The sequence below is a fragment of the Ranitomeya imitator genome, chromosome 1, assembly GCF_032444005.1.
Source record: "Ranitomeya imitator isolate aRanImi1 chromosome 1, aRanImi1.pri, whole genome shotgun sequence".
Taxonomy (NCBI): domain Eukaryota; kingdom Metazoa; phylum Chordata; class Amphibia; order Anura; family Dendrobatidae; genus Ranitomeya; species Ranitomeya imitator.
Window position 1 is genome coordinate 224,264,470 of NC_091282.1, and position 13,852 is coordinate 224,278,321.

At 43.1% G+C, this 13,852-nt stretch overlaps 1 protein-coding gene across 6 annotated transcripts in view; it reads right to left on the reverse strand.

Moving 5' to 3' along the window:
* Positions 1-9,219, reverse strand: part of AIFM3 (AIF family member 3) — a 185,243-nt gene extending 176,024 nt beyond the window's left edge. For 5 of the 6 annotated variants that reach the window (XM_069754136.1, XM_069754106.1, XM_069754146.1 and 2 more), the window contains exon 1: positions 8,958-9,198. The gene's annotated coding sequence lies outside the window, so the exon portion shown is untranslated. Of the gene's footprint in view, positions 1-8,957 lie in introns of all 6 variants that reach the window. The other variant, XM_069754117.1, reaches the window with a different exon arrangement.
* Positions 9,220-13,852: the final 4,633 nt, after the last annotated feature.

The following is a 13,852-nucleotide window of genomic DNA, read 5'->3' on the forward strand; positions in this document are numbered from 1 at the left end:
ACTGGCCAGAAGTTGTCTCCATGGAAGAACTGTGGCAAAAAAAACCTTACCTTGATTTAGTTGGATATATATCTACTGATGTCCAGTACTTGTTCTCTATTAACAAGGAAACAAGGCCAAGCGACTCAATTAGGTACAAAATGGGGTAAAAATGTCTGTAAGTGCTCTCTATTGATGAGTCAAAATGTGAAATATTTGGTTGTAACAGAAGGCAATTTATTCATGTAAAGGTTACAGAGATATACAATATTTCCACGTCCAGTCAGCACCACTATAGAAAGCTAGAGTGCACGTCTTTCTCTTCTCTCAGAGATATACAATGAGCATCGGCAAGCAACAGTGCAACATGGTGGAGGTCCCTTGAAATTTTGAGGGTGCATTTTGGCAAAGAGAGTTGGGATTTGGTCAAGATTAATGGTGGCCTCAATGCTGAGAAATACAGGAAGATACTTCTCCATCATGCAATACCATCAGAAAGAGGTATCTCAATCACTCCAAATTAATTTTGCAGCAGGACAACGACCCCAAACATACTGTCAATGTCATGAAGAACTATCTTGTGTGTAAAGAATAGCAAGGAGTCCTGGAAGTGATATAACGCCACACAGTATACCTAGAATCATTGATGCTGTTTTGAAGGCGAAGGGTGGTCACACCAAATTTTGGTTTGACTTAGATTTCTATTTTCTTCATTCACTTTGTAAGTTTATAAAAATAGACTATTAACATTTCTATTTTCGAAAACATTCTTAGGTTGCAGCATTTTTCCACACCAGCATAAAACACTTTACTGTACTGTACGTTGTTGTTAATTGGTGCTTTTGTAGGGGCTCAAGGGAATTAACAAAGAATTAATTAATTAATGGGTCTATCTACTCAGAGCAGATTCTGTCACAGAATTATAATAAAAAAATGTATACTGACATGACTGCATAATGGTGCAAGCCTGTGCAACCATCACTCACTACACTGACTCCACTTGCCGGAGTGAGTGCGGGGGGAAAAGGTTGGCTTCATCATGCAGTCAGGGCAGTACTTATCTTTGGGGTCAATGTTGGTTTCATATGGACTATTTGTAAACTATTATTTTGGTTATCATCAAGCTTGTGCAATAGTCAACATAGTGAATACTCCAGCCTTTATTTTAGTTAATATTTATTCTCCTATCATATTGTCTTATTCCATTCCACTTCTTGTTATAGCCACCTGTGGTTTATTTGAATTATTGGCCTTTTCTATCTACATCACTGTTATATTTTCATTTTCCTTGTTATTACTTTGGTTGATCTGGCCAACTGTAACTCTTCAAAATTTGCTGTCCATGCTTGTGAGGGCCCTTAGACTTGTATGGGGGCTTTCGATCTGTGACTTGCATCAAAAATGAACATGTCTTCCTGATTATTTGAAGAAATAAGGCCCGCAAAATACACCCCCACATGTGAACAGTTCCATTGAGTATTAGGCTGTGTGCCCACCTTGAGTTTTTGACAGCAAAGTGGATGGGATTTATGGAAGTCTCCTGCCTACTGCGCAAATTTTTTTTACTCGGGGTAAACTGACCGGCGGTGCTTGTTTCAAATCCACAACATGTCAATTTCTCTTGTCAGTACATTGAGTTTTATGTGCAGATTTTTCCCATAGAATTATATTAGATGCGGAAAATCCATAGGTTAAAACGCACATGTGTTTATAGTCTGTTTCCAGGGCGAAAACTTATCAAAAACACAGGTAATCTGCACATGACTGTATCAATAAAGTTTTGTCAAAAGCAAATACCAGGAAGTATCAAAAACAAAGCAGTTTTATTTAAAAAATGACATGTCAACAAAACACAAGAAATGCATCCTCAAAACCGCAATAAATATGCATGTAAAAAAACACAATAAAAAAACAATAAAAAGGCAAGTAACCTAATTTGCTTAATAGGTGGATAAATGGTGAAGAAAATCTGCAACATCAAAAAATTATTGTGGGAACAGAGCTTTTGGAATATGTTTGGAATTGATGTGTGAATGAGCCCTAGCTGTCAGTCACAAAGCATAGTCTGCTGTAAAATATTTACTGCCATATTTCTATAGATAAATACATAGAAACATCAGCTACACTTCTAACCAATGCTAAAAATGAGCAACTTTTGAGTGATTAGATTCAGTTTGGGGCAATTATAAAATTTACGCTCACCTTTGTAACCCATATACAAAAAATAAGATCCCAATGCATCTAAATTGAACAAAGTGAGGTGACCTTGCAAACAGTCTTGATTCCAAGATCTGTTTGGGGTGCAGCATATATGCAGGCTTATGTGTCTCCGTGGTTACAGACTACAACAACTTGCGTAGTTTGATCCTGTAGTCATCAAGCTATAAAGATTTGTAAACGATTTCTTCCTTACATACACTACATTCGCAGGTTCATTCTTCAAGGGTTCGTAGAAAAAAGGTAGCCATGGAGACATGTAAGCCAGCATAGGAGCTGTAGACACAAAACACTTGGATATTTCACATTAAAATTATTGGAAAAATTCCTCCATATTCTGATCAGTTTTTTACGGGTTATTACAATATAAACATCAATTATGCAAAGAAACACAAATATGTAAGAAATGTCTTAGGCTATGTGCACACGTTCAGGATTTCTTGCAGAAACTTCCTGAGCAAAACCAGACATTTTCTGCAAGAAATCCGCATGCGTTTTTCTCGCGGTTTTGTCACATTTTTTGCGTGTTTTTTTCACGTTTTTTCCGGAGCTTCCCAATGCATTAAATAGCGGAAAAATGAGAAAAATCCGCAAAATTAATGAACATTTTACCGCAATGCCTTTTTTGTGTGGAAAAAACGCATCATGTGCACAAAAATTGCGGAATTCATTCTAAATGATGGGATGCATAATGTATGCATTTTTTATGCATTTTTATAGCAAAAAAACGCGAAAAATCCACAACGTGTGCACACAGCCTTAAACTTAAAATGGTACATCACATACAGATTAGTGTGCATCGCTAGACCCAGGTTGATCCCCCACTCAGGCACGGCTGCAATTTTTGGACACAGTGAAAAAGCAGAAGGATCTAGAATACACAGTATCACTGGTGACAGTGCGGCGCCCTAGAGATCTGGTCGTTGCAGTATGACACTCTGCCACTAAGGGGAGTGATGGTACGTCTGATGGCACTGAAGGAATTCTACTGATCAGGTATCACCAGCACACATTACACTTCACACTCCGGCCAGTAGGGGGAGAAAAAGGCTTTATTTATTGGGCCACTCCTCACACTGGTAAAACTAGGGTTTGGATAGGAAGTTAGTCAGAAGCTGACTGGGTTGGATTCAGGCAACATCTCGTGGCAGGTGGTGTTGCAGGGAGAAGATTCAGGGGTGTGCCTGTCAGGCATGGGAACCTGGCAGGTACCTAGCGAACAGAACAGAACGTTACGGAACCGCACCTGCACTACCTTGCGGCGGTATCCTAAGAAAGAGACACGAAGCGAAGGATATTGTGGAACAGTAAGAAACGAGATCAAGCACAAAGGAGAGCCAGTAGGAGTCGTGCCCCGAGAACGGCAACATCCTACTGAGGCGCATTGCCGGTGGCCGGAACACCGAGGAAGTAACTGACTCTATGCCTTACTTCAAACTCCGCAGGACAGTTAATTATAGGTTGGCTGTCTATCTTACATTTCCTATGAAGACATAGGGGGCAACGCATGGAGAGGGGCATCTCTAGAGTCCCAGAAGAGCTCCGAGCCTTCCCGTCATACCGGTGCGTCCTAGCCATAACATACCTGGGGGACGAGAAACTAGTAACATCTGGAACGAAATAGAAAGAAAGAGAAAGAACTAGAAAGAACGAACGAACGAGCGAACTAGAACAGAAGTTGTGAGGACTATACCGAATGCTCAGCAGGGTAGCACTACAACACACAGGCACTATTGGTAGGCAACGATTTCACCTGCAAAGGGAACTCTGGATGTGCCATCGGACCGGCCGGTCTCAGACAGCCCTGTTAACTGTGCTCTGGATTGCGGATCCTGAAGTCTTCAGTAAAGAGACTGCAACCTTGTGTCCTCGTTATTGTCTGCACCTCACACCATCGCCATCTACATCACTGGGAAGCCCTGGGGACATACTTCACCTGTGGGAAGGTATACCATCTAGCTGCCATTCCATCACCCCAGCGGGCCCCAAGCAGCGTCGGTCATCCTGACCGAACACCACAGGTGGCGTCATGAAACCTTGACAGACTCCTATTACCTTTTAGCAGGGTCACGGACCGGGTCCAGCCACCGTGACAACCCCAGAACTGAGACAGAAAGGACCGGTACCGAGTAACCTGTGGCCCTGTGTCTGGGGGCGATCCAACAGCACTTAGCGGCACTCATAATGCGGCCGTATTCCAGAACCTCACAAGTACCACAAATGCAAAAAAGGATGACCTGAAAAAACGATGAAGAGCATACTAAAAAGATTTCTATGTGGAAAATCTGCAATGGAATGCAGTTGCAGCCAAGTGGATGATACATTAACAAATCTCATTTACATGCAGCAGAAATTGACCAGTTTTTTTTTTTTATATTTGTAGCACTTGAATTTCTGGTTTGGATTTTCCCTATTAAAATCACTGGGGATGAAGACTATATTCACCTCTCGAGCTGCTGCGACACGTGATCACTGCAGTCAAGGACAAGTGATTATATTCTATGTCTGTCTGGGAAGTAACTGAGAGAATACAAGAGAATCCAAAATGGCAGAGGTGATTGTAAAGTCTGAAATGCAGCAAAGGATATGAGCTCACTGTTTCAATTTAATGTTCACATGCAAATTAGGGGGTGACTGGGTTAGAGAAAAGAAGTTTCAGAGGTTCCCTTCATTTTGAGAGAGAACTACTCCATACAGGGGCGTACATAGAAATCATTGGTCCCTATAAAATAAATCCTAATTGAGCCCTCCACAATAATAAAATATTTGCCGGGGTCACAGCAGAGCAAAGCTCCCCACTTACAGCCCTTACAATGTAATTTTGTTCCTATTGAAGTCCCTTAGTGTTCCCACACACTAAAATATCCCATTCATGACACTTCTAAAGTATCATACCAACAAAAGTTCCCCCCAAACAAAGTATGATACCCCCACAGTGAATTCCTCCATAGTACCTTCCACATGCACAGTATGATAACCTTACAGTAACCCTGCTCAAAGTATGATACCCTTATAGTGAGCCCAACACAGTATGATGACCCCCACAATACCTCACCCACAGTATAATGGCCCCAAGATAGTCCTCCCTCACCCACAGTATAATGGCCCCAAGATAGTCCTGCCACAAAGTATGAGGCCCACCACAACCCTGCACATGACATGTAGACCCTCACAAAGCCCTCCATACAGTACGATGGCCTTCCATATAGTATGGTGACCCTTGGTACAGTATAATAGCCTCCACACAGCATGATGCACCCCACACAACCCTCTACACGGTATGATAGACCTCATTCAACCCTACACTGTAAAATGGCCTATATACAGTCTAAAGGCACCCATTAGCCCCACAAACAGTATAATGCCAATCACTTAGCCCTCCAAGCAGTAATATACCCCCTCACACAACTTTTAACACAGTATGATGGACCCCACACAATCCTCCATACTGACGGTATAGTGGCCTGCACACAGTATAATGGCCCCCACTAGCAATCCAGACAGTATAACGGCCCCTATATGGTCCTCAAAATAATATAATAGCCCCCACATAGGCCTCTAAACATCTGAAGAGCTATGTAGGTGCCATTATACAAATCCCTAGTTAGACCGCACATGGAGTACTGTGTCCAGTTTTGGGCACCGGTGCTCATGAAGGATATAATGGAACTAGAGAGAGTACAAAGGAGGGCAACAAAATTAATAAAGGGGATGGGAGAACTACAATACCCAGATAGATTAGCGAAATTAGGATTATTTAGTCTAGAAAAAAGACGACTGAGGGGCGATCTAATAACCATGTATAAGTATATAAGGGGACAATACAAATATCTCGCTGAGGATCTGTTTATACCAAGGAAGGTGACGGGCACAAGGGGGCATTCTTTGCGTCTGGAGGAGAGAAGGTTTTTGCACCAACATAGAAGAGGATTCTTTACTGTTAGGGCAGTGAGAATCTGGAATTGCTTGCCTGAGGAGGTGGTGATGGCGAACTCAGTTGAGGGGTTCAAGAGAGGCCTGGATGTCTTCCTGGAGCAGAACAATAGTGTATCATACAATTATTAGGTTCTGTAGAAGGACGTAGATCTGGGGATTTATTATGATGGAATATAGGCTGAACTGGATGGACAAATGTCTTTTTGCGGCCTTACTAACTATGTTACTATGTTACTATGTTACTATGTATAACAGTATAAAAGCCCCCCATGTAGCCCTCTATACATTGTAATGGCCCCCTCAGAGCCCCCAAACAGCATTGCAGCCACCACACAGTATACTGGCCCCCCACATAGCCCTTCTAATACTATAATAGCCTCCAAAATAGCCCTCCAAATAGTATAATGGCCCTTAATGTAGCCTCCAAACAATATAGTTGCCCCCACATAGCCCTCCAAGCTGTATAATTTAAGCTTTACGGTTTCTGTCATATTCCCTTGAGTTTCAAAAGCCAAATGTTTTGGTTAATAATTCCTCCTTGATTTACTTTTTATAACAATTCATAAAACTTTTCTAGAATGAGAGACCATTTTATACACTGAAAAATTGTCCATAGCCTGATATCATTTTTCTCCAATCCAATTAAACCAGTGGCATGACAATATTCACTTTAGGGCCACAGGACTCTAAAATGTAGTATGCCTTGATATGTGCAATCATGAAAACTGTCTCCAATGTTAAAAATATTATTTGTATACATAATCATGTATATTCTCATCTGTTAGAATGCTAAATTTGAGCAAAAAGTTATTTCAGGACCACATGATGACTGTCTTGTGCAGTCAGATCATTAAAGGGAATCTATCACCCCCGAGATGTATATAACCTAGTAATATGGGCATACAGGTAATAGAAATGTTAGACTAGTCCTACTTGTGTGCCTCATGTTAATGGTCTTGTTGTGGAGAAATGTTATATTCTTTCTTTGTTAATGATGTCTTCCAGGCTCCGGGGCGTGCGGTGCCTGGAAGAACTCCCTGCCTCTTGTCTTCACTGTAATACTTACCCCCTCCCAACATCATCAGTTATGGCCCTGGAATCCCACGCCTGCGTCCTGCACTACCTCAGAAATACATACCTCATCCTCCCTTCTGTGGGCACGGCATTCAGGGATTTTCTGCGCAGGCGCTGGCAACTTCTGCTCCAGTGACCTGAGCAGTGTGTGCCTATGAACCATAGCGATGACTATGTAGGGAGGTAGTCTGGAGGGCATCTTATCGGCACGCACATCGGAGGTCACAATGACTCACCGGTGCCTGTGCAGAAGATCCCTGAATTCAGTGCCCACAGAAGGGAGGATAAGGTATGAATTTCTGTGGGAGTGCAGGGAGCAGGATTCCGGCACAATAAATGACGTGCATGGGAGGGGTGTAGTATTATAATTAGGAGAGGAGGCAGGGATTTCTTCCAGGCACTGGATGCCCCAGAGCCTGGAAGAAATCATTAACATGAATACAGAATATAACATTTGTCAACAACAAGACCATTGATATGAGGCATACAGGCAGGACTAGTGTAACTTTTCGATTACCTGTATGCCCATATTAATAGGTCATATACATCCCAAGGGGTGACAGATTCCGTTTAACAATAATTATTTGGTTATTAAAAAACTTCAGAGGGTAAAAGGTTTTATAGTAAATGTCTATAGTAAATGTCTCCAAAGATATAAATCTGTGGATCTATCTTGAACTTTTTCCTGAAATAATACTTTTTAGTTAATATTGAGGATAATGCACAAAATGGAAGGGTGGAAGGAAGCCGGGTCACTACAAGGAAAACAAAATACCAATAATAATACCATTCATGCTCAAAATAGTAAAGTAATGCAAAGTTTCAAAATAATTTTGTGTTTGTTATTTGCAAAGTGAGATAATGGCCACAGTCTGAGTGTGGTTCTTATAAATGACGATTCTTTTGGCATTTAGTAACTGAACATAATATCGTTTTACTTCATTGAATGTAATAAAAAGTGATCTCACTGAAAGTCTCAGGTTGGCCATCGCCGGGACAATCTTTTAGCTCTGCATGATTTATTATTATGGAATGTTGATCGTTAAAAAGGACAAAGATTTTAATTATGAAAGGAAGTTCTCCATTTGACTGCTGCAAATCTTGTTTGTTTTTTTACACATTACCGCATGTGGATTTTTTTCTATGATATTGTTGTGCTATTTATTAGTACTAAACGACAAACATGTATACATTGAATGCCTGCTCTGAGCAATCGGAAGGCATTGTATAGATATTGCAATTATCACCAGTCAGTTGGATTGTTAATGATTCCGATTACATCCATAGTCACCTTATCTCAGCTCTGCTGTATCTGGCAAACTATGCTGTATTTGTTTAGTGTTTATTCCATGTACCAGACTGTTGTGACAATCTGTAAGCCATTTAATGCCGTGCTAAATGATACATAATAAAATAGATTATTTGTAGCATGGCAGTCAGCATTGATGTACTACCTACACACTGAAATAGACATAAGGCATGAATATATTCCCTACACCAGATTTTACATGCACACACATAGGACATTTAATACAGTAGATTTGTTCCTCTGCATAATGTCAAATCTGAACCTATTGGATCTCACTCATACAGTATGCAGTAGAGCTCAGATACCTATGCACCTGCATTCTGCCAAACTCCAAAGCTGCATTGCAATGGAAAGTGTGCAGTTCTGTGCATACATCAGTCTGCAGCATTGCTGTCCCCTCTGCTACCTACAACTTTAAGATGATAAATCAGGAGCCACTTACCTTAGAAGATAGACTCATGTGTCAAAGTTACAACTTCCCCTGATTCCTTTAAAACATACAGACCCTGGTATAACCATGAAAGGAATATATTTGCTTTGTATCCATTTAGAGGGGCTGAAATGATGCTGATGATTGGTGGAGGAGATTATGTATTTTTGGAGGGGGCTAGCTGGAGAGAATAGATAGTGCTGCCAGTGGTGGGTTTGCAGCAGAGAACACAGGCAGCACCCTACAGCTGCATGCAGTATTGATGAAGTAAGTCAGGATGCAAGCACAGCAAGAATTGTCAAACACTCTGCCCCCTCCCACACAGATTATCCCATAGCCTGAGCCAGCCCTGCTGCCAAGGGAAGAAATCCCTGGAGCAATATACCTAGTCTCACTCTCCAGAGGGAATGTCTATGACATTTCACCTGAAGGGTTGATAAATGATTACCCATGTTACCTGAAGATGTATCAGATCAGATTAGTGTCAACATTAGATACATGTAATGTGTCCATAATACTGACAGAAGGAGTCTCCGATCTACCACAGTCCTTGTGTCGTTACATTGTGTTTTTTCATATAATGAGTTTAAACATTAGTTATTATTTCATCAGACCTATATAATGATAATGGGAGCACAATATGTGAAATCGCTGCTTGTCATTCAGCTCTGCATTTCTTCAGGGTTTTCTCTGGAGGCTTGCACTTTTACCCCTCCTTCCCAGATGCTGCCAATCACGTTTTGGCAGTTGATCTAGCAGTCTATTAGTTTCAGTCGCTGCCGAGCTGTGATTGGTGGCGCCTGGGAGGGAGGGGTGAAAGCACTTCTTCCTGGATAAGACTCTGAAGAAAAACCAACGACCAGATGCACTATGAGCAGAGATTTCACATATTTCCCTTCAAAAGCAATAAACAGATATTTTTTTACAGGACAAAAACACACATCACATCATAGGGAAAAAAAAGTCAGAATTAGAGAGCTTGGGGATTTTTAAAAGTTATTTAATTTCTCTATTTTTTTTTTGCAAGTGACAGATCTTCTTTAAAAAGCGAGCCCCTTTATGACAATCAATAAGCCTATCTAAATGTAAATTTTCTCTAAGCTGAGATCCAGGGTTGAGTCTAACTGCCTTGATAATTCCTATATATTGCACACAAAAAAAAGAGCAGATCCTGTTCACCTATGTATGTGTACTACATTTGAGCAGTAGTCGTAGAGAGGATGTTAAAGGGGTTGTCAGTAGGGTTGAGCGAAACAGGTCGGCCATTTTCAGAAGTCGCCGACTTTTGGCAAAGTCGGGTTTCATGAAACCCGACCCGACCCCTGTGTGGGGTCGGCCATAGGTCGGCAATCTTCTGATCTGGTATCGGAATTCTGATACCGAGTTCCGATATGTTTGCGATATCGGGAATCGTTATTGGAATCCATATTTAAGTGTAAAATAAAGAATAAAAATAAAAAATATTGATATACTCACCCTCGGACGCGCCCTGGTTCTAACCGGCAGCCTGCGTTCCTAAAAATGAGCAAGTGATGGACCTTCGATGACGTCGCGGCTTGTGATTGGTCGCGTGAGCGGTCACATGGGCGGTCACATGACCAATCATCTAAGGTCCTTCACGCGCTCATTCTTAGGAAGGAAGGCTGCCGCTTAGAACCAGGGCGCGTCCGAGGGTGAGTATATTCCTATTAGGGATATACTCACCCTCGGATGCGCCCTGGTTCTAACCGGCAGCATTCCTTCCTAAGAATGAGCAAGTGAAGGACCTTCGATGACGTCGCGGCTTGTGATTGGTCGCGTGACCGCTCATGTGACCGCTCACGCGACCAATAACAAGGCTGCCGGTTAGAACCAGGGCGCGTCCGAGGGTGAGTATATCCCTATTTTTTATTTTTATTCTTTATTTTACACATTAATATGGATCCCAGGGCCTGAAGGTGAGTTTCCTCTCCTTCAGACCCTGGGAACCATTAGTATCCCATTTCACTGCATTGGGTTTCGTGTTTCGGCCGATCCCGAACCCCGACTTTTCTATAGGATCGGCCGATTTCACTCAACCCGACTTTTGAGAAAGTCGGGTTTCGTGAAACCCGACCCGTTCCTAAAAAAAGAAAAGTCGCTCAACCCTAGTTGTCAGTACTCGGACAGACCCTTCTCAATTGCTATATTCCATTATACAAAATAACAACATCCTATACTCATCTCCGGTACTGGCATTGCACCTGTAGCGATAGTGCCTTGTCTAAAAGCTTGAACTCCACCATCTCCAATCTGTTGTCCATGGAAATGCTGCCTTTCCACCTGGTGGATACAGACGGTCTCCAAAAGCTGATGGCCATCGCAGTCCCCCAGTATCAGTTGCCCAGTTACCATTACTTCTCTATGAAAGGTGTTCCTGAACTACACCAGCATGTCGCAGACAACATCACCTGTTCCCTGAAAAAATCTATATCTGCCAGAGTGGATTTCACCACTGACACCTGGATGAGCAAACATGGGCAGAGGCGTTACATCTCACTGACTGGCCACTGGGTGACACTGGTGGCTGTGGGGGCAGATGGTCAAGGGGCTGCTCCACAAGTCTTGGAATGCCTAAGGCTTGCGTGGCAAACCTCTATATCTAACACTTCCTCCACTGCTCCTGTTTCTCTGCCTCCTCTAGGGCCTCCACTTGTGCCCTCAACCTCTCCCTTAATGGTACACATGTTTGAACAGTGCAGAGAGAATTGCTCCCACCTCCGTACTGCGCAGCCAGGGCTAACCGCAATTAGGCAGTGTTAAAAGGAATATGCCTTGGAGATAGCAGTCACATAGCTCAAGAGTTGTTGACGGCTATCCAGGCTGAGTTAGAGCAATGGCTGTCTCCACTGAACCTAGATGCAGGGAAGGCTGTGTACGATAATGATGCAAACATGTAGTCGGCCCTATGCTGGGGAAACCTCACACACATGCCTTGCATGGCTCACGTCTTCAAACTGGGGGTACAGCAATTTCTCTGCAACTATCCTGGCTTGGATGCGCTGCTACAGAAAGCATCGTCGGTGTGTGCTCACTTCTGATGATCGCACCAAGCAGGTCATCAACTTGCATTGCTACAGAGGTCTTTCGGTTAACCGCTTGATTTTGCGATGTTCCGACATGGTGGAATTCCACTCTGCACATGTTGCAGTGACTGTGGCAGCGACAAGCCCTGGTGCAGTATATCATTATGCATAGCCTGGGCCAATGCAGTACGGACGTGGTGCAAATCGCACTTGAGGAGTGGCACAGATAAAGGACCTCTGCACCCTTCTGCACAGTTTCGAAATGGCTACTAAGATGGTAAGCGCTGACGATGCCATCATCAGCATCACTATTCCGGTCAATTACATGCTGAAATACACTTTGTCTAATCTGCGGGAGGAGGTGGCAGTCCCAGAGGAAGAGATGAAGCAGAGGAGGATGCGGAAGGGATATCAATATTTCTAAGCTCCGAACTGTTGTAACACAGGCGGATGCCATGGGAGGGTGGATTACAGTGACTGAGGGGGGCTCATGGTACCAAACAAACTGTTAGCGGAGGTGCAGGAGCTGAGGAACAAATTGAGGATGAGGTGATGGACACGCAACAGTCAGGAGATGAACATGATAATGATCCCCTTTCTGTTGTCCGTGGTTGGCCAGAGGGGACAGAGGAAGTGGACTTGAGTGTTACCCCACCACCAACAGACAATGGACTTGGACACATGAGCACCTTCTTGCTGCACTATATTCAACATGATGCCCGTATTCTTAGGGTAAGAAATAGAGATGACTACTCTGTTAGATCCACAATACAAAAGTAAATTTTGTCAGAGGCTTCCCCCCTGGAAAGGGACACGCGCATGCTGGAGTATCGAAACACGCTTGTTGAAAATCTTAAGAGTGGTTTTCCCTAAGACAGCAGGGAGGCACACAGTGTGCATTGCAGTTATAGACTTCCAAACTCGTCAATGCAAAAACATTATGAGCAGTGTAAGTGCAGAGACTGCGCGGTGGCTTAGTGGTCAGAAATGCAGTCTTGCAGCACTGGGGTCCTGGGTTCAAACCCCACCAAGGACAACATCTGCAAGGAGTTTGTATGTTTTCCCCATGTTTGCGTGGGTTTCCTCAGGGTTCTACGGTTTCTTCCCACACTCCAAAGATATACTGATAAGAAAGTTGGCTTGTGAGCCCCAATAGGGACAGTGCCGAAATTGTGTGTTAAGTGCTGTGTACTTAATGGCACTATATAAGTGAGCAAAATAAATAAAATAAAATAAATTTATGTGAGGCGTTTCACACATATTGTAGACTTGCCCGTGCACCAGCAGAACAGCGTACAAGTCTGAGACGTAGTGAATGACTGGAGAAGATGGTGCAGGAGTATCTGGAGCTCAATATCAATGCCATCAGGGGTTTGGACCCTTTTGCAGTTTGGTCTTAAAAAATGGAAGAGTGGCCTGAGGCTTCCTGTCATGCCTCGGAGGTTTTGTCATGCCCGGCAGTTCCCACAGAACGTCTCTTAAGAGCTGCTGGAGGTGTCCTTACAGCTGTTCCCTGAAAGTGTAGACTGCCTAACTTTCATCAAGATGAACAAGTTATGGATCTCCAATGACTTTTGCACCATAGTCATAGACTGGGCAGAATAGGCAATGGTGTAGTTTTTAGTGTGCTACATTGATTTAACAATATTGCAGTCTGTCACACCAGGGGCGGACACAGACAGGTTGGGGCCCCTGTGCAAGAAATGTGTTTAGGCTCCCCTCCCTGCCTGGTATGCTGCTTATGATGACGGCAATCTGGCACTGGGAGCCCCGGAGCCTTGAAACAAGCCAGATTAGCCCTCATTATTACTACAGGGGCGTACAAAACAATCACAGGGCCCCATAGCAAAAGTTCTATTTGAA